The sequence below is a fragment of the Bubalus bubalis genome, chromosome 23 (assembly GCF_019923935.1).
Source record: "Bubalus bubalis isolate 160015118507 breed Murrah chromosome 23, NDDB_SH_1, whole genome shotgun sequence".
Taxonomy (NCBI): Eukaryota; Metazoa; Chordata; class Mammalia; order Artiodactyla; family Bovidae; genus Bubalus; species Bubalus bubalis.
This window is the reverse complement of record NC_059179.1, coordinates 11,981,940-12,003,002: the sequence shown is the minus strand read 5'-3', so window position 1 is coordinate 12,003,002 and position 21,063 is coordinate 11,981,940. Positions and strand designations below refer to the sequence as shown.

The 21,063-nt window shown below is 42.6% G+C and overlaps 1 long non-coding RNA gene across 1 annotated transcript; it reads right to left on the bottom strand.

Moving 5' to 3' along the window:
* Positions 1-18,084: 18,084 nt before the first annotated feature.
* On the bottom strand, positions 18,085-20,045 carry LOC123331317. The gene is made up of 2 exons (XR_006547873.1): positions 19,963-20,045; positions 18,085-18,870 (listed from the first exon to the last, which is right to left on the bottom strand). It is a non-coding gene; the product is annotated as an uncharacterized LOC123331317 (long non-coding RNA).
* Positions 20,046-21,063: the final 1,018 nt, after the last annotated feature.

Genomic DNA, 21,063 nt, shown 5'->3' with positions numbered 1-21,063 from the left:
GTTGAAAGGAGTGTGATACAACGGGGTACAGAGAGAAAGTGAAAGAACACTGTGCATTGGCAGGCAAGAGAAGTGAGCAGCTATTTGAGTGGGGAGTTGTGGGCCGTAGGGGCAGTGTTGGTAGTCTTTGAAGAAATGTGGCTATGACATGGACTAAGGAAGCACCAGCAAAGCCCTACACTTTGGACTTTCTGTTTAAACGTTTACAGGTTCATTCTTCATATTTACCTCTCCTGGCTCCTAAAACACAACCCTGTTCCAGAAACAGAATAAATGCAGACACCCATGAGGATAGAGAGGAGAGGAAACAGCTTTTGACAAAGACAGCAGTTTCAGAACTTGGAAGCACGCGGAGATGAGGCGACTACCTTGGCGAACGATAAAGAGCAGAAAGCAAACAGCATGTGGGGAGCCAAGTGAAGAAGCAAAGGGTTTATCATACAGAGCCTCAGAAGTCCCCAAAGTCTCAGAAGTTGAGGTTCCAGAAATCTCTGAAGTATGATAGATGCTGGGAAGACAAGAAGGGTTGAAAGTCACCATAGAGATACTTGAATTTATGTGCCTTACTCTATCCTTTTTCAGAGAAGCATGTGTTTAGCTCAAACTTAGAACCCTCTGGGAGTTCTAACTACATTCAAGTGTCTCTGATCTGAATGACCATGTTCCCAAGCACGGGGCTTTGTCCACGGTCCTTCAGTGGCCATGAAATCAAAGGCCTAAGTCATCAAAGATTAGCAAGTGCTCTAGCACTTGCTTACCTCTCTAGATTCACAGTGTTGCTTTAGTTTAGCCCCTAAAGTTTGTGTATGTTCCTGGCAGCTCAGCCATTCATTTTTTAAAGTGTGTGGTGCAGAGTATGTGTATATGCATTCCAACATCTTATTTGGTGTATTTAATGGGACTATTTTTCCTATTAATAGATAAATATCTGGAACTATGGTCATTGACTACTAGTTCAATTATTAATTCTTTATACCTTTTGAATGTCCTAAAGATTTGCTAATAATTTTTAAGACAGATTCTTAGAATAGAATCCCCAACCTTTTTGGTACCATGGACCAGTTTTGTAGAAGACAATTTTTCCACAGAAAATTGCAGGGGTGGGGGGGGGGCAGGTGAATGGTTTTGGGATTATTCAAGCCCCTTACATTTCTGTGCACTTTATTTCTATTATTATTACATCAGCTCCACCTCAGATTATCAGGCATTAGAGACCAGAGGTTGGGGCATCGCTGCCATAGAACACCTCTCCCAGACTGTGAGCCAGACAACCAACCAGCCCTCCACCACTTAGAGAGGTTAAGCATGGGGTGTATTGAGGATAAGGGACTATTGGTTATAGGACTGTTAGTCCCTCAACTATATATATGTAATGATTTTTTTAAAACCTAAGATTTATTTTTTCAAGTGAAAAACATATAAACACCATTCAAAGGCTTTGAAATCACACAACTCATCTGAATGAGACTCATGGTCAGGCTCTTGCTGTCCTAGCTTCACTGAGTTTATCCTTAACATACCTGAGGTCCCTGGTGCTGGATGAGATCTTTTCCTGACTCAGTTATTGCACCCTTACAACAACCGTATAAGACAGTTCATTGAATTTCCCTTTTCAGATAAGGAAATAGAAAGTCTGAAACAGAATGAAAAATAACCTTCCAGCATTTCCTGGAGCTAAGAGTGATTAGATGATGTGTTCTGACTGAGGAGATAGAAGAGAAGGTCTGCAGGTATTTCATCTTCCCTCTACCAGGAATGTGGGTTTACTATGGCTTTCTTGCTGTAAGGATCAACACAGAGAACAAAGGCTAGGAAAAGCCTGGACCACTGATTTTATTAGTAAGCCACCAGGCCGTTCAGGACTATCTACCACCTGACTTCTTGTTAAAGGAGGAGAATAAAAGTGTTTAAAACTATGTAAGCCACTCTAGTAAGATTTACTGTTGCACCCACCTGCACACCACCCAGCTGATACAGGCTCCAAAGCCTCTTCTCTTTCCCAGAACCTGCTGCCTCTCAGACTCCCAATTAAAGCTGTCAAACAGAGAAGCAGAGCATAGTTGCAAGTACACATTTCCCTCCTTTGATGTTTCTTGTACACCTCTCTCTGAAGAATCATGAAGGTGGAAATCTCCAGAACAGGTCCTGATGGATTGCAATGTCACAGAAGCAGCCAACTTCCTCAGACATGAGTCATAGTTTTCCTGGCTTGGTGGGCTAATCAATAGAAACTTTCCTTCTGAAGCCTGTGGATGGAATCACCTAAGATGGCAGAATGGCCTAGGACAGTTGGAGCCCAGAACAAAGCAGGAATTGCACTGGACTTATTTGGTTTATTTCTTCCCTTTTCTTTTTTTGCATTTGGAACTTCAGCTTATTGTGGTAGAGGTAATAAACATGCATGTGCACATGCTAAGTTGCTTCCACAGTGTCCAACTCTGCAACATCTTGGACTGTAGCCCTGCCAGCCTCCTCTGTCCATGGAATTCTCCAGGCAAGAATAATGGAGTGGGTAGCCACTGCCTTCTCCAGGGGATCTTCCTCACCTAGGGATTGAACCTAGGTCTCCTGCCTTGCAGGCAGGTTCTTTACCATCTGAGCCCCTAGGGAAGCCCATGGTGATCAACATACTAACAGTATTAAACAGGGGGAGGGGATCATATACATACTCCCAGTCCTACTGCAAATCTTTTCATTTGTGAGTTTTGAGTTCGTTTACCGGAGAAGGCAATGGCAACCCACTCCAGTACTCTTGCCTGGAGAAGCCCATGGACGGAGGAGCCTAGTAGGCTGCAGTCCATGGGGTCGCTAGGAGTTGGACACAACTGAGTGACTTCACTTTCACTTTTCACTTTTACGCACTGGAGAAGGAAACAGCAACCCACTCCAGTGTTCTTGCCTGGAGAATCCCAGGGATGGCGGAGCCTGGTGGGCTGCTGTCTCTGGGGTCGCACAGAGTCGGATATGACTGAAGTGACTTAGCAGCAGCAGAGTCCATGTACTCATGTATTCTTACTTTTCAATATAAATTCATTTTGTCTTTTATTGTTACCACAACAAACCATATATGTTTTTCCATGTACAGTCTCCATAATTTTCACTTTAACATTATTTTAACAAATAACTACCATGTGATAGGCACTAATATGAAAGATAAAAACTGAATAATATTCCATCAAGTACATGCATCACAGTTTATTTGACCATTCTACTAAGGATGGACATTTCCATTTTTTCCTTTTATGGATAGAACATGCAGCCTTGATCATCTTAGTAAGTATAGCTTTGGCCTCTGATAATTTCCAATTTTGAGTAATGAGATTACAGAATCAAAGTGTAGGGATATCTTAAGGCTCTTAAGTTATCGTATCATAAATATTTTCAATGTGGACCTTTACCAGAGTTACACTGTGTATCCTTCAGTATCTTCTGAATTAAAATCTCAAATGGGTTTCTTAGGTTAGCAGAGCCCAAGCTACATGTCCTTGCTCTAGGAGCAAGGAAGGTCAGGGAAGAGAGCATTTCTAGTCTCTACCTTGGGACATTGAGATATAAGAGGAAAATTGCCCAACAGAGATACGTGTTTAAAGTGAACTAGCAGTCAAAACTCACAGTCTATTTTCATATGAGTGAATTCACTGGGCCAGTTCTTCCAGCTGACCCTACAGTGGCTTCATCCTTTATCTCTCAACTGAAACTATTCTTGCAAAGGTCTTATATGACCTTATTTCCACCAAATCTACTGGCTGATCATTTGTTCTCTCTTCCCAAGTCTTGTTGCTTCACAAATTCCTCCTCCTCTTTAAAACTTAATGCTTTGGTTTCCACAACATTATACTCCACTGGTTCTCTCTTCCTCTGCATCAGACAGCTCCTTTTTTGGTCTTACTTCTGGTCTCCCTCCACTGATTCCCAAGTATTAGTATTGCCCAAGGATTCACACATAAGCATTTTTCTTCCCAATTGAAGATGATGCTCTCAAACAGTATCAACCTCCCTCACAAATTTAACTATTACCTTGTATCAGCTAGTTTGTGGATAGGAAAGAGATCCTTTATATATGTCAGTATAAAGGGCTTCAATATAGAGAACAAACCTTGAAAGAGCTAAGGGTGGTGAAGTTCAGAGAAGTCACCACATACATATGTTCCCCTATGATCATTTGGGGAGAAGGCAGTGGCACCCCACTCCAGTACTCTTGCCTGGAAAATCCCATGGACGGAGGAGCCTGGTAGGCTGCAGTCCATGGGGTCGCTGAGGGTCGGACACGACTGAGTGACTTCACTTTTACTTTTCACTTTCATGCGTTGGATAAGGAAATGGCAACCCACTCCAGTGTTCTTGCCTGGAGAATCCCAGGGACGGGGGAGCCTGGTGGGCTGCCGTCTATGGGGTCGCACAGAGTCGGACACGACTGAAGCGACTTAGCAGCAGCAGCAATGGTCATTTGGACTCTCTTGACCTGAATGGGTAGTTCTCAAGACTTCCCCTGGTGACTCCTTTGAGCCTCACAGCTGCCCCTGCACTTACCTGTCATTGGCTTCAGAAAATAATACGACCTCCAGGGAGTCTGTCTCGTATCTACATTACATTCTCCAGAGCAAGAATGAGTACTGGTCACAGAATCCCCAGAAAAGTGAAGAGTCACTGTGATTAGATGCTTTTAAGTACTATGGTCACCTGCAAACCAATCCCCAGCCCTGTAGGTGATACGGGACTTAGTCTGTGCTCATCAGCACAGTCCATCCGTCCGCACCCAGTGTGAGCGCTTTAGCCCAAACCACGTCCTCTACCCCCATGGTGCCACAGGTGGACTTCTCATAACCCCATAGGTCCCAGGAAATCAAAGCCTCTTGGAAGGTGGGCAGAAGGAAATGAAGGACCCTCAGGTGTCCACTATCCATCCCTTCTTCCACTGCTTCCATTTTCTCCTGCAAAACCATAGAAATCTCATTACAACCAGTAACTCTTTCTCTAATCCATTTTCCTCCTTACAACCCAAGTCATGTATATAAAACATGTAAATCTGACCACATCACTCCAGATTGAAAACCTTCAAAGTCTCCCCTTCACTGAATCCTAGGTAAAGTCTCTGATATCTGATCCCATAGCTCATCTCTCACTAATCCTGATCTTACACTTTATGCTCCATAAGCATCCAGTCACAACACACCTGGCACAGTGCCTGACATGAAATACGTGCTCCACCAATGCTTCCGAAGTAAATGAATGAGGAAACAAGATGAAAAGGAGATAAGTTACTTACATTCTAAAGTAAAACTAAAGTGAAGGTAGACTTCTGGTTCTTTTTTCTTTCACGTTTCTCGCATTCTGTGTGGGGCTCGGTGCACAGTGGGTGTTCAAAGCTGCTTGTTAGCTAGCGAAATTAGCACATTCATTTTAATACCCAGAAAGAACCCCACTGAATTTTGATTCCTGGCAATTTCAAAAGATTTTCTGGGTGTTATAATTATTGGCCCATTGTTGGATAAAAAGTGGGTAAAAGAATTCATTAGCTCATTAAAATACAATGAAAGGAACATAATTAAAACATTTAGGCAATTTCTAAATCACAGAAAATGAATAATCAGAGGCACAAAACAAACCCTCAGACAGTCAGTTGACTGCGGCAGGCCCACAGTTCCTGCTTTCTCCAAACACTGTCAACTGGTGAGTTCAATACCCTCTTTCCTACCACTTCATCAAAAGAGAATGTGCTTTAATGAGTTTTATTCTTAGCCCAGAGACTGGAAGTAGCGGCAGCATAAACCTCGGCAGGGAAGCCCTCTGAAAACCTGAGGCAGGGAAACTGGCATTTTCCATTCCTGTCCTTGCTTTTAGGAGTTTGTTTTTGGCCCAAATGGACCTGCTACTGTGCTCAAGTGTTTACACACATCCCATCTAATGCCCCAAATGAGCCTTATATAACTAGCTTTCTTCTATCAATGACATTACGGTTGAATAATATCCTCCAAGTCACACAGCCAGCTGCTAGAGTCAGAATGCAAATAAATCATTCCCAACCAGACTTCCAAAAGCCCCTGCTTTTCTTTTTTTTTTTACTTTTATTTTTATTTATTTTTTTAAATTTAAATTTATTTATTTTAATTGGAGGCTAATTACTTTACAATATTGTATTGGTTTTGCCATACGTCAACATGAATTTACCACGGTTGTACACGTGCTCCCCATCCTGAACCCCCCCTCCCACCTCCCTCCCCGTACCATCCCTCTGGGTCATCCCAGTGCACCAGCCCCAAGCATCCTGTATCCTGCATCGAACCTGGACTGGTGATTCATTTCTTGTATGATATTATACATGTTTCAATGCCATTCTCCCAAATCATGCCACCCTTGCCCTCTCCCACAGAGTCCAAAAGACTGTGCTATACATCTGTGTCTCCTTTGCTGTCTCGCATACAGGGTTATCACTACCATCTTTCTAAATTCCATATATATGCGTTAGCATACTGTATTGGTGTTTCTCTTTCTGGCTTACTTCACTCTGTATAATCGGCTCAAGAGTCCCTGCTTTTCATCACTATGTAAACTGAATGGTCAGAGGATTCTGGCCAGGACTCAGCCTGCCCCACCTACCCACGTACCATCAGATGGAGCAGCAAGCTCTCCGCGTGTTCGATGGGTGGCTGATGTCCTTTCCTGCCATCTTCCCCTCCCTGCTCCTACAAACTTTTACCATGACCACTCTTGCTGTTCCTTCATTCCTTTGCTCCCTCACAGGTCACCTCCCTGCCCACCAGTTACCATCACCAAAGGTGCTTGCATTCTTCCCAGTAACATGAAATCTCTGCATAGCAACACGTGGAGATGCTAACAGCACAGGATTGTACGCCTCTGGTAGAAATATCCAAGGGCGAGATACCAGAGAGCGTTTGGTCTGGGACCAGAAAATGGGAACAAGTCCAATGTCTACTTTGAAAAACATTTTTTGAGGACATCTCATATTAGACACTGTGCCAGATGCTTTCATATTTACTCTGTAGTATAATTCCATTAGGATGCCATATTATCTTATCTGGATTATTTACTATCGCATCCTCTCTAGGGCCATAAACTGGAATTGCGACAGCCAGGAGAAATTTCACAAAAGAGTCAATCAAATCCATTTTGTAAGCCAGGCATTGCTTATAAGTGAATGTTAATAACATGCTTTATCTCATTTAGGTTAATTATTCCTAAAGAAAAACTAAGTTCTTGTTCATGGGAGTATCTATCACGTTTTTAAAATGTAATGCTAATGCTATGCTAAGTCGCTTCAGTCATGTCCGATTCTGTGCGACCCCATAGACGGCAGCCCACCAGGCTCCGCCATCCCTGGGATTCTCCAGGCAAGAATACTGGAGTGGGTTGCCATTTCCTTCTCCACTGCATGAAAGAGAAAAGTAAAAGTGAAGTTGCTCAGTCGTATCCAACTCTTAGCGACCCCATGGACTGCAGCCTACCAGGCTCCTCTGTCCATGGATTTTCCAGGCAAGAGTACTGGAGTAGGGTGCCATTGCCTTCTCTGTTTAAAATGTAAACTCTTTTTAAAATATTATGGAAAAATTAAATGTCCTCTGCTTCTGATGCCTAATTCTGCTTCTCAAGACATATAAAAGTGACTGGTGCATGACAAAGATGACATTATCTCCTTGGCTTGACTATAGGTTTGTTTCCTGACTGTAGACCCTTAACCTCCCTTTTCTTAATGCATTTACTTTAGAAAACTTGCAACTGTCAATTCTCTTTCTGACTTGTTGAGATGTAAATCTTCTCCCAATCTTTGCTAATTTTTGCAACTCAAGGATGTCTTTCTCAAAAACCCGATAGCCATTCCTTTAAAATGTAATCTTTGAAAGATATAGCACTCCTGTCTCCCATTCTCTGTGGGGTGGTAGGAGCCTGTGTTAGTCTGGGTTCTCCAGAAAAGGAGGACACGACCCAGTCCATAGGACATGTAGACACATCTTTGACACTCTCCTCTTTGACCCAGTCCCAAAACCTCGACACTGAAGAGTGGGTAGAAACCAAGAGTGGAATCTGAAAACATGTTCAATCAATCATCAAAAAGGCCCAAGACAGAATGGCAGCTGTCTGAATTCCTGCCCAAAGTCTTACGGAAAAAAAATATGTCTGAAGAAACATCAGGGCTAATATCGTAGCTGTTCAGCAAAGACAGAAATGCAGAGAGGACAGAAAGAAAAATCTATCAAGATGAAAAGTGAGCAAGACTTTATTCTTCCAGAAAAAATGAATAAATGCAGACTGACCAAGAGAACCAGCCATCCATGGAGGGATCACTCTGCACCTTCAACTCCACAGCCCCTTGGACTCTTGCTTCTCAACCTGGGACCCCTCCCATAGTACACAACACCCACTGTACTGCCAACTCCTCCTCTCCAAAAAGGCAGGAAAGGAGAAAGGAGGTGGGAGGGATGATAAAACTCAAAACCATTATGACAGTTCTGTGCATAAGCCTAAATTTTCTTTTCACCACTTTCTGTTATGACAACAAAAATGAATGCTTAGGAGAAAGGGTTTTTTTTTTCTCTTTCCTAGTACCTTAAGGATCTCCTACTTGGTGGAGTCTAGGAATGACCTATATTACCCATCACTTGTAAGTTTCTTAGCAAGACACACCTCTGGCCTAATTGTATCTTCATGATAGGAGCATGTCAGTTTCTCCAGGAATCATCAGATTGTTCGGCATCCCAGGCCCTGGACCTTACCCTCCCTATTCTGGTGGCCTAGCATCGTGAAAAGATTTACCAGATTTTTTTTTTTTTTTTTAAACTAAGGGTATGGTAGCGCAATGGTAAAGAATCCACCTGCCAATGTAAAAGAAGCGAGAGATGCACGTTAGATCCCTGGATTGGCAAGATCCCCTGGAGAAGGAAATGGCAACCCACTCCAGTATTCTTGCCTGGAAAACTCCATGGACAAAGGTGCCTGGCAGGCTACAGTCCATGGGAACGCAGAGCTGAAAAACAACTGAGCACACATATGCATGTAATTTTAAAAATTCAAACATTCCCCCAACCCTCCAAGCTCTCCTTCCCAGAAATAACCACTGTTCCTTGTATATCTGTGCAGAGAAATTTTATACTTGAAAGCACTTAATAGTCAATACAAACAATTGCATATTACATACTACAAAAATTAATGCACACTAAGTCACTTCAGTTGTGTCCAACTCTGCAACACTATGGACTGTAGTCCCCCCAGGTTACTCTGTCCAATGGGTCCTCCAGGTGAGAATACTGGAGTGGGTTGCTGTGCTCTCCTCCAGGAGATCTTCATGAGCCAGGGATCAAAACTGTGTCTCTTATTTCTTCTGCATTGGCAGGTGGGTTCTTTACCACTAGTACCACTTGGCCTGGCTACTCACTCCAGTCTTCTTGCCTGGAGAATTCCATGGACGGAGGAACCTGGCAGGTTACAGTCCATGGGATCACAAAAAGTTGGACATGACTGAGCAACTTTCACTTTCATAAAAATGAATAGTAAACCTCAATTAAAATAGAGTCAGGAGGTCAGAAAGAAAGCTTTCATTCCCTATTATAATAGGAGAATCCAAAAGAAAGAAGACAGACTTCCTCTTCTTGCCCAGGGAGAACTCAGCCAATGAGGGACTGTTATAATTTAGCCAGTGAAAAGTCACTAGACCAGACTCTCAGTTCCTCCACTGGACCCTCTGTTTACTCAACCCTTTCCCACTTCCTTTTCCCCAGTTTAAAAGAGTTCTCTCCTTGCTGTGTGGGGACTGACACATAACTTCCCATGGCTGCAGATTCCAAGTAGCAATTCTTTGCTGATCTTCAATAAGCCTATTTTTGCTTGAGAAGTAACTGGCAGACTGTTTCAGGTCAACAATACAGTGATACAGCAATATGTGCCCATAGCCAGTGGATATATGTAGACACATATAACCATCTGTTTCAGAGTTGCTATAATCTGTTTCACTATTATGAGTAGATCTCACCAGGGTGAATTACATTAAAGTTACAAGCTATGAATCAACCTGATATTTTCAAAGTGCAAGACAAATATGTTATCATTTGTTGTTTTTATTAATAGAATTAAATTTTTATTTTGGTTTCCATAAAGAATTCTATACAAAAATGAATGGGCTTCAACTTCCAGCACTTATGTTAGTTTCCACAGTCATAATTCTTCTAGCTGTTTATCACAACGTTCCCAATACAAGCCACATGGCTGAATCAAGCAGTTTACAAAAAAAAAATAGCATTTTTACTGTGTGTAGTAAGCAAAGAAAAATGTGGTACCAACTTTCTGTGTTCACCATAACTGCTCCCCTGGTCCAGGAAAGAGTGTTTGTAGAGAAAGGACATTCTCTTCCTTAGAATATACATGGCTGATAACAAATGCTTCTCTCATGACTCTTCCTAAAATTTGACTCAGTTTACCCCTCCCCCAACAAGATCCCTGCTTAAGAAAGAGAATCAGAAATTGGATCAAGTCTCGGAACAAGCGGACAGGATATCTGAGTTCAACAGGGTCCCCTCTCCCATGGAGGTTAGCTCCAAAGCCCATGCACAAGGTAAAAAGTGCATATAGCCAAATTATCCTTGAAAATCCCTTGGAAAGGCACTACCATATTGATCTCCAGTTGAAGACTTTGGTTTGTTTAAGGAAGCCATTTTTGTGAGGAACACAAATCACCAACCACTAAAATCATGCTTGACACACAGCACGCTCATGCTAAAAAAGGCACTTGGGAAAAGAGAGGAAAGCAGATTAGCATTCTTTCCCATGAGTGAGGGAGTGGGTTGACCCTCACTCCCATCCATTCCTTCTCCCAGGCTTAGACTCACTCAGAGTAATGGGCCACAGAATCACTGGCACTATAAAATTATGTTTCTCCTGAATTCCACTTCCACTGTCCTTCATATTGCTTGCTGAGTTTGGTTGAATGACTTAGGATTACCAGCATAAAAGATGCAACTGCATTCCATAAAAACTAACAGCCCCAGACTTGTCAATACAGCTCAGAAATTTTATAGTGCACGCTCTGAATGCTGCATTATTGCCTAAAGACCTCAAGTCTCCCTCTGCTAAGATTATAAGAGACAAGTACCTACTTCTCATTGGTTTTCACTGTCCCACTGATTAAAGGGGAGGCCTAATTACTACTAGTTGAAGAGCTGTCTCTTCCTTCATGAGAAACTCACTAATTCTAAGAACCAACATTTTATGACCAGGTCATGTTAACCAGTACAGTTATTTCTACTTTATTGTACATTTCTAATTAAAATAAATTCAGTACATGTTTTACTTTGTTTCCAGGACAAAATCATATTTGAATAATATTCTGAAGGTCAACTGCTTTTACTTCTTATCCTAACATGAGGTAGTCACACGTAGAACCTTAAGAAATCTCCTATACAGTCACAAAAGAGATTTTGTGGTCATGGGAATGCTCTATCAAAAGAAAATATTTGCAAAGTATGCTCTATTCTCTGCTAGACTTGATGACTATCAATAAAGTTCATTTAGCCTAACAATTTAAATAGAAAATCCAGTACAAACTCTGTTTTGTGCCAGCATTTCCTCAAATTTGTTCTTTGGAACATTATGTCTATGGAATTTTAAGTAGCAGAACAAGCAACTTTGGGAAACACTTGCTTATGAAGAGTTTCATTTCCTGAAGGACTTATCAGAGCCTTTAATGTGCTAACATTCATAGTTCGACTCCCAAGAGGAGGATATAACATACTCTGCTTCCCAAACATATATGGTCACAGAACTCTTTTCATAGACCATTTCATAGGACTAAGCATGCAGTGGAGCACACTTTGGGAAATACTTCTCTATCAAATATACTGTTAGTAAATGAGGATAAGGATGGTCCAAAGACAACAGAATTGTTCAGAAATAGCAATAACTACTATCTTTCCCAAGTCCGTTTACAAAATTGGGCCCTGGCCTATCGAGTCTGCATGAGAGAGCAGTAAATGTCTGTGGGAAGTCGAGATTCACATCAAACAGGGCTAGTTAATAAAGAGGGCTTGCCAGGGGAGAGATAGCAGAAACCGAAGTTCAAAATCCAAAACCAGTTCTGGGAAAAGAATAGCACAGAAACAAGATTAGAGGTAGAATGGAACTGCAAATAGGAAAATAAAAGACAAAATATAATACAAAGAGAAGAGGAGCAGCTCTGGAATTCCACATATTCTCTGAGCACTGACCAGGCACTCCTTACGGAGTTCAGTTCAGTTCAGTCACTCAGTCGTGTCCAACTCTTTGCGACCCCATAAATCACAGCACACCAGGCCTCCCTGTCCATCACCAGCTCCCGGAATTCACTCAAACTCCTGTCCATCGAGTCAGTGATGCCATCCAGCCATCTCATCCTCTGTCGTCCCCTTCTCCTCCTGCCCCCAATCCCTCCCAGCATCAGAGTCTTTTCCAATGAGTCAACTCTTCGCATGAGGTGGCCAAAGTACTGCAGTCTCAGCTTTAGCATCATTCCTTCCAAAGAACACCCAGGACTGATCTCCTATAGAATGGACTGGCTGGATCTCCTTGCAGTCCATGGGACTCTCAAGAGTCTTCTCCAACACCACAGTTCAAAAGCATCAATTCTTCGGCACTCAGCTTTCTTCACAGTCCAACTCTCACATCCATACATGACTACTGGAAAACCTTACAGAGTAGATCTACATATTTTACTAGGCTAGGGACCCTCTGGAGAAGGAAATGGCAACCCACTCCAGTGTTCTTGCCTGGAAAATCCCAGAGACAGCGGGGCCTGGTAGGCTGCGGTCTATGGGGTCGCACAGAGTCGGACATGACGGAAGCGACTTAGCAGCAGGAACCCTTTATCTAGGTCTGTGCTGTTCTTCATAGAGTTTAGACTCCTCCCAATTTCTTTATGGCCCTGACTGGCTGACCACAGTTTGGACCATTGATAGATCTTCCTAAAATCTTATCTTGTCCAAGTCATTGACTAATCCAATTTTACAGCTGACTGTGTATGTGTATACAGTCATATACACATATCTATATGTGTGTATATATATTTATATGCTGCTGCTGCTGCTAAGTTGCTTCAGTCGTGTCCAACTCTGTGTGACCCCAGAGATGGCAGCCCACCAGGCTCCCCCGTCCCTGGGATTCTCCAGGCAAGAACACTGGAGTGGGTTGCCATTTCCTTCTCCAATGCATGAAAGTGAAAAGTGAAAGTGAAGTCGCTCAGTCGTGTCCAACTCTTAGCGACCCCATGGACTGCAGCCCACCAGGCTCCTCCGTCCTTGGGATTTTCCAGGCAGGAGTACTGGAGTAGGGTGCCATTGCCTTCTCCATATTTATATGCAGATTATATTAAAAATAGATGTTGCTCTAAGACTCAGCTTGCCACTGAAAAGAAGTATAATTCCACGCTGCTTCCCAAGTCCTACTTTTCCATTTAGAACAAGGAATAAAGTCCCAGGTATGACCTCCCATAGTGATGGGCCTCAAACCATTGTCAACTATCCAGCCCTGCCTTTGGCTCAGTTGAGGTTCCTGCTTACCCCTCTTCCCAAGTTTTAACACATTACCCTTCCCCCTCAAGTACTCCTATTTCCTTGAGTCAGAGCCTTGACTTTGATCCTTCAACCTCTGAGTAAGTACCATTTACCTGAAATCAGTTCAGGTAATAGTCCATTGTGGACTCACTATTGCTATGGCCTTCTCACCTAGTAGAATATATTTCATCTTGGAGGGCCATTTCACTGCATCTCTGTCTCCCACTGGGAAAGACTGAGGGCAGGAGGAGAAGTGAGTGACAGAGGATGTGATGGTTGGATGGCATCACCAACTCAATGGACAAGATTTTGAACAAACTCTGGGAGACAGTGAAGAACAGGGAAACCTGGCATGCTGCAGTCCATGAGGTCGCAGAGTTGAACAGTGCTTAGCAACTGAACAACAATTCCCTCCCACTAAACCAGCCTATTATACCTGTGACTTGCTCACTTGAGTGAGATTCCCTAGGGCCTAAAAGCTATCTGCTTCCTTCTTTTGCAATGTTGCTTTCCAAGAGGAATTCTCTAGCCTTCTATATCTGTTTTAATATGCTAGAGCATTTCATCAAAGTTCATTAGCATCACTTTCATGTTGGAATTCTCAGCCTTTATTCTAGAGTAATTGTGATATCATCATTCTCTGTTCAAGGTGCACACACAGGTTTCATAGCCTGCCTAACATATCTAGTATCTCCATGTCTGAGATCAAAGACTTCAGTTTCGGCATTTACGATTACCTAGCAAGGCTCTTCTGCAAGAATTGGGGCCTCAGAGTTCCATTACTGTCTGGTGGTCACTGTACCAAACTGATACTCAAAAAAAAAAAAAAAAAAAAAGTCACATGTTTTGGTCTCTTCCAGATTATTAATTCTAAAAATACACAAAACCAATAATATTCCACAGCTCATTAAAAGTCTTTCATAACAGGACTCAAATCTAATATCAAGATTATATTTTTCAGTGTGGTGTTGGCACAAAGGATATACACATCAATGGAATGGAATAGAGAGCCCAGAAATAAATCCACCATCTATAGTCAATTAATCTTTAACAAAGGAGGAAAGAATATTCAATGGAGAAGAGACAGTCTCTTCAGCAAGTGGTGTTTGAAAATCTGAACTGCTGCTGCTGCTATGTCGCTTCAGTCGTGTCCGACTCTGTGTGACCCCATAGACGGCAGCCCACCAGTCTTCCTTGTCCCTGGGATTCTCCAGGCAAGAACACTGGAGTGGGTTGCCATTTCCTTTTCCAATGCATGAAAGTGAAAAGTGAAAGTGAAGTCGCTCAGTCATGTCCGACTCTAGCGACCCCATGGACTGCAGCCTACCAGGCTCCTTCATCCATGGGATTCTCCAGGCAAAAGTACTGGAGTGGGATGCCATTGCCTTCTCCGAAAATCTGAACAGTTACATGTAAATCAATATAATTAGAACACACTAACACCATACCAAAAAAAAAAAAAAGAACTCAACATGGCTTAAAGAACCTAAATATAAAACATGAAACCATAAAACTAGAAGAGAACATAGGCAAAACATTCTGACATAAATCATAGCATTATTTTCTTAGATCAGTCTCCCAAGGCAAAAAGAAATAAAATCAAAATGAACAATGGTACATAAACTTAAAAAACAAGGGAAACCATCAACAAAATGAAAAGATAACCTATGGGAGAAAACATCATTTGCAAATGATGAGACCAATGAGGGGTTAATAGTCAAAATATTTACACAGCTCATACAAGTTAATATCAGAAATAAAAAATCCAATCAAAAAAATGAGCAGAAACCTAAGTAGATATTTCTCCAAAGAAGACATACAGATGGCCAACAAGCTCATGAAAAGATGCTCAACATCCCTAATTATTACAGAAATGCACATCAAAACCACAATGAAGTATCCTCATACCCATTAGAATAGCTATTATTTAAAAGTCTACAAATAACCTATTGCATAGCACAAGGAACTCTGCTCAATGTTATGTGGCAGCCTGGATAGGAGGGGAGTTGGGGGGAGAATGAATACATGTATAAGTATGGCTGCCCATATGAAACTATCACAACGTTATCAACTGGCTATACTCCAAAACAGAATTAAAAGTTTAAAAAAAAGAGGCTAGAAATAATAAATGCTAGAGACAGTATATTACGCCAAAGTCTTTGACTGTGTGTATCACAACAAATTGTGGAAAATTCTTAGAGAGATGGGAATACCATACCACCTGACCTGCCTCCTGAGACATCTGTATGCAGGTCAGGAAGCAACAGTTAGAACTGGACATGGAACAACAAACTGGTTCCAAATAGGAAAAGGAGTACGTCAAGGCTGTATATTGTCACCCTGCTTATTTAACTTATATCCAGAGTACATCATGCAAAATGCCAGGCTGGATGAAGCACAAGCTGGAATCAAGATTGCTGGGAGAAATATCAATAACCTCGGATATGCAGATGACACCATCCTTATGGCAGAAAGTGAAGAAAAACTAAAGAGCCTCTTCATGAAAGTGAAAGAAGAGACTGAAAAAGTTGACTTAAAGCTCAACACTCAGAAAACTAAGATCATGGCATCCGGTCCCATCACTTCATGGCAAACAGATGGGGAAGCAATGGAAACAGTGACAGACTACATTTTTTGGGCTCCAAAATCACTGCAGATGGTGACTGCAGCCATGAAAGTAAAAGATGCTTACTCCTTGGAAGAAAAGCTATGACCAATCTAGACAGCATATTAAAAAGCAGAGACATTACTTTGCCAACAAAGGTCCATCTAGTCAAAGCTATGGTTTTTCCAATAGTCATGTAGGGATGTGAGAGTTGGACTATAAAGAAAGCTGAGCACCAAAGAATTGATGCTTTTGAACTGTGATGTTGGAGAAGACTCTTGAGAGTTCCTTGGACTGCAAGGAGATCAAACCAGTCAGTCCTGAATATTCATTGGAAGGACTGAAGCTGAAGCTTCAATACTCTAGCCACCAGATGCAAAAAACTGACTCATTTGAAAAGACCCTGATGCTGGGAATGATTGAAGGCAGGAGGAGAAGGGGATGACAGAGGGTGAGATGGTTGGATGGCATCACTGACTCTATGGACATGAGTCTGAGCAAGCTTCAGGAGGTGGTGATGGACAGGGAAGCCCTGCGTGCTACAGTCTATGGGGTCACAAAGAGTCAGACACAACTGAGCAACTGAACTGAAAGAGGGTGTGGAGAAAAGGGACCCCTCCTACACTATTGGTGGGAATGTAAATTGGTACAGTCACTCTGAAGAACAGTATGGAGGTGTGTAGGGCTGCCCCCACAGGCCTACAAGCCCTGTGCTTGCCTGGTCAAAACTAAAGAAAGAACCCAGAATCAGCAAGAGAGACATCAATGGTTTAATTGGCAGGGGGTGGGGGTTAGGGGTGGCAGGGAAGGCTTGCATATCTGAATAAGGACCTGGAGCAACAGCCCACCATGTGCAGTGGATACCTGGCAGGGCATGGTGGCAATCTTCAGTCCTGGGGGTAAGGGGAGCTTACCAGTTATAGGGGAATTGATGTCAGGTGGGCTCGTTATTATCAGGGAAACAGCAGGGGCACGCCCCTCACAGCCCCTTTGATAAGAACAATTACTAGCTGGGGCCTGTGGTAAGTACATAGGAAGGTCAGACATGTGTATAGTGTACAGGTGAAACAGGCACTGGTCAGGCGGGGAGTGTACAGAGCAAGGGAACGGCCACCTTGAGCAGCCTGACCATACACTCCACTCCTACAGACCCTGCCCAACCATTACAACCTTGGTCACCCCACCTCTCACCTTCCACGTAGCCCTTCAGGTTTGCTAGGGGCACTGAAACCAGATACCACAATACAGACAGTAGGGGCCAGAGTATCAAGATTAAGATACCTAGTATGCTCAGAACAGTCATTGGCCAGGATATGGGCAAATTTTGGAGCCAAAGCACTTACCTGATCAATAGAAAGGGAGTCAATAGCAGCAGTGCCCTGTGCAGTTCTAAGGAAGGAAAGGCCACCCCTGGTTTTCACAAACCCAGGGTCATCCCCATGGGGAGGGGAAGACCTGACTTTTAAAAGAAACAGTCTGACGGTCTGGCCAGAAGTCAGCGGTCACAGTACATATCTGTCACTTCATGTTATGCTGAGTGCTGTGAAAGGTGGACCCATTAAGTCTTTCCAAACAAAAGCAATTAACCCCACTAGATGGACTATATGTCCAGAAGTCCAGCCTATTCCTCTCCGTATAGCATAGCCTGGGTGGGGGCGGGGGGCAGGGCTCCTGGGCTGTTGGTCATTCAGTAATGTTTATTGACAGGAGTCCTTCTGATGTATCAGCATGTGGGACCGGAAGATGATGAGCCTTTCCCCTCATTGTCAGTAACCCCCACATAATCACATTAGGCAGGTCAATTTTTCATGGAATCCAGAGGAGGACAACAATGCCATTTCACTGTAGACCCAGAAATTGGACTCATTTCACAGGGAGGCCAGTCGTGTTGCTCAGTCCTCAAATAGATTTCCTCCCTCAGACTAGGGTTGAAACGTAAGACATCCAACAGGTACAACAGAGGGGAGATCATGACAATTAAGCAAAATACAAGCAGTAACCTCATTCTGAGATAATGTCCTGGTCTGCAAACAGTTCAGAAAACAAGCTTTCAATAATACAAGAACGTGCCTAAAATCATGTACACAATGACCACCTAGTTTTACTTCCAATGTCTGCACCAGAGCTACTCCATTTTGACTTTCAAATACATTCACATCCTCAAAGGCCAAAGAAGATATACAAGGCACGTCCAAAAAGATCACAAGAGGTTAAAGTTCCAGAGAGCACAGGTAGGTTATTTATATCTCAAAGGGACAAGAGAAATACCAGTTCCTTCTAGAAAGCTAGCTTAACCTATTACAAGACTCACTACAATAGCAGAGTCATCAGAGACCATTGTTCTCCAGATCTCTTGGCAGCCCCCAGTTAGCAAGGACAGCCACCCTGGAGCCCCACATACTAGCGGACAGTCATCCCGGGATTTCCCCTAACTTTTGGCTTCACCTATGGAACTTTGGGGCCCCACGTGTTAGTGGATGACCCCCACAACTTTCCACTCCCTATGCTGTATTTCCCGCCACATCCACACTCACGAGGGTTTCCTCCATCTCCTGGCTGCTCCAACAACAGTTGGGCTGCACCCTGTAGGCCTGTGCTTGCCCATCAGAAAGAGCCCAGAGTCAGCCACAGACACCAGTGATTTAATAGAGGGGGAACTTAACTTCTGAAGCAAGGTCCTGGAATGATACCCGACTGTGTGCAGCAGACAGCAGGATCTGGCAGCTGTCCTCATTCCTGCGGGGCAGGGGAGATAACCAGTTAGTGAGGAATTGAGGGCAGGTGGGCTCAATAGTTACCAGGGAAACCAGCAGAGGGGCACGCCCCTCACTGTCTCTTTGATAAGAACAATCACCAGCTGGGGCCTGGGGCAAGCACAAAGGAAGGTCAGTTGTGTGCATAGGGTACAGGTGAAGCAGGCACTGGACAGGCAGGGGATGCACAGAGAACAAGAGAACAGCCATCTTGAGTGTCCTAAACATAGAGGCTTCCTTTAAAAAACTAAAAATAGAACAGCCATATGATCCAGCAATTCTACTCTTGGATAAACATCCAGAAAAATTGAAAACACTAATTCAAAATGATACTTGCACCCCAATGTTCCCAGCAGTACTATTTACAATAAATAACCAAGACATGGAAACCCAAATGCTTATCAACAGACAACTGATTTAAGATGTGAGGTATATATATATATACACAATGGAATATTGCTCAGCCATTTAAAAAAGAATGAAATAATGCCATTTTCAGCAACATGGACCTACAGATTATCATACTAAGTGATGTCAGACAGAGAAAGACAAATATTATATATCACTTACATGTGGAATCTAAAATGTGATGTAAACAAACTTATTTAAAAACAGAAACAGATACAGACATAGAAAACAAACTTATGGCTACCAAAGGGAAAGGGAGGGAAGAGAGGGATAAATTAGGAGTATTTGATTAACAGATAAAACTTCTTTATAAAAATAGACAAGCAACAGGATTTACTGTGCAGCACAGGGAACTATATTCAATATCTTGTAATGACCTATAATGGAAAATAATCTTAAAAAACTATATATGTATATACATAAATTTATATAACTGAATCACCTTGTTACACACTTGAAATTAACAGTACTGTAAATCAACTCTACTTCAATTTTTTTTAAAAAATTTGAAAAAGAAGACACTATTGTTTTGCTTCTTACTTTAGATGAGGTACCTGTTGGAATGCACACCACAGGCCTGAAAGCCTTGCCATTGCTCAGTGGAGAGACTGAAGAGAGACAGAAACACCAACAGAGGCATCAACCATTTATTGGACAGGTGACTTACACGTCCAAAACAAAGGTCCTGGAGAGACAGCCCAGTGTGGACGACAAACAGCACGCAGCACCACTCTTATTGTGGGGCGGGTGGGGGGAGGGGGGGAGGCTACCATTTATAGGGGGAACTGACGCCAGGTTGGCTCATCAGTTACTAGGGAAACCAGTGCTGGGGCAGGGGGCAAACGTGCAGGCAGTTACTGATTAAGCAGGATAATTAAAAAGACTGGAAAATCATGTGAGTGAAGCAGGGACTGGTCAGGTAGAGCAAGTCCAGAGTGTAGGACAACAGCCATCATGAATGGCCTGACCACACAGTGCCTAAACTTTCAGGGCCTGTTTCTTGTCCTATTGAAGGGATAAAACAACTTATAAAGTTGCCAAAGGATTCAAACAGAAAAGGGATACAAAGTATCGAGGTGGCCAAAAAGTTCTATTTTCCATGTTATGGGAAAACGCAGATGAAATTTTTGGCCAGTCCAATATTTGTCACACTGACTTACTCAAGACGAACATTTATTAAGCGCTACTGTTTTTATTACTATGAAGAACACTAACTTTACATGTGTGGATTTGTGAAGGTCATGATTTGAAATAATCACTTGAATTTCAAAGAAAAGAAAAGAAAAACTCATGGCAATGGAAGGCCCATGCATCTCCACTCAACAAAACCACATTTGAAAGTGATTATCCATGTCACCTGACCCACTATCCCTCTACTCCAAAGATTTTTCTGAAACAGTAACAGTGGAAGCAGAAAGTAAACCCGCAAGTGAGATCTGTTTAGAAAGACACTGTGAATTGAAAAGGAAGGAAGAAAGGATTCAAGTACAGTGGCAACATTACCCAGAGATTTGCTAGGAAGCAGCAACCAAGCTGGCTTGAAGAAATCTCTGGCCAGATTAAAGGCAAAGTCAGTTAAAAATTACAAACGTGAGTCACGAGGATGATGATGCTCTCTGAACATCCCAGCCACAATGGAACAAGAGAAATAGAGCACTTAAGAGAAATTACAGAGTTGTAATGCTATGTTGGAGTAAAAACTTAGTTCCAATAAAGTCCTGTTTGTTATTTTTTTTCTAGTACCGCATGTTCCCAGAGGCAGTTAAAG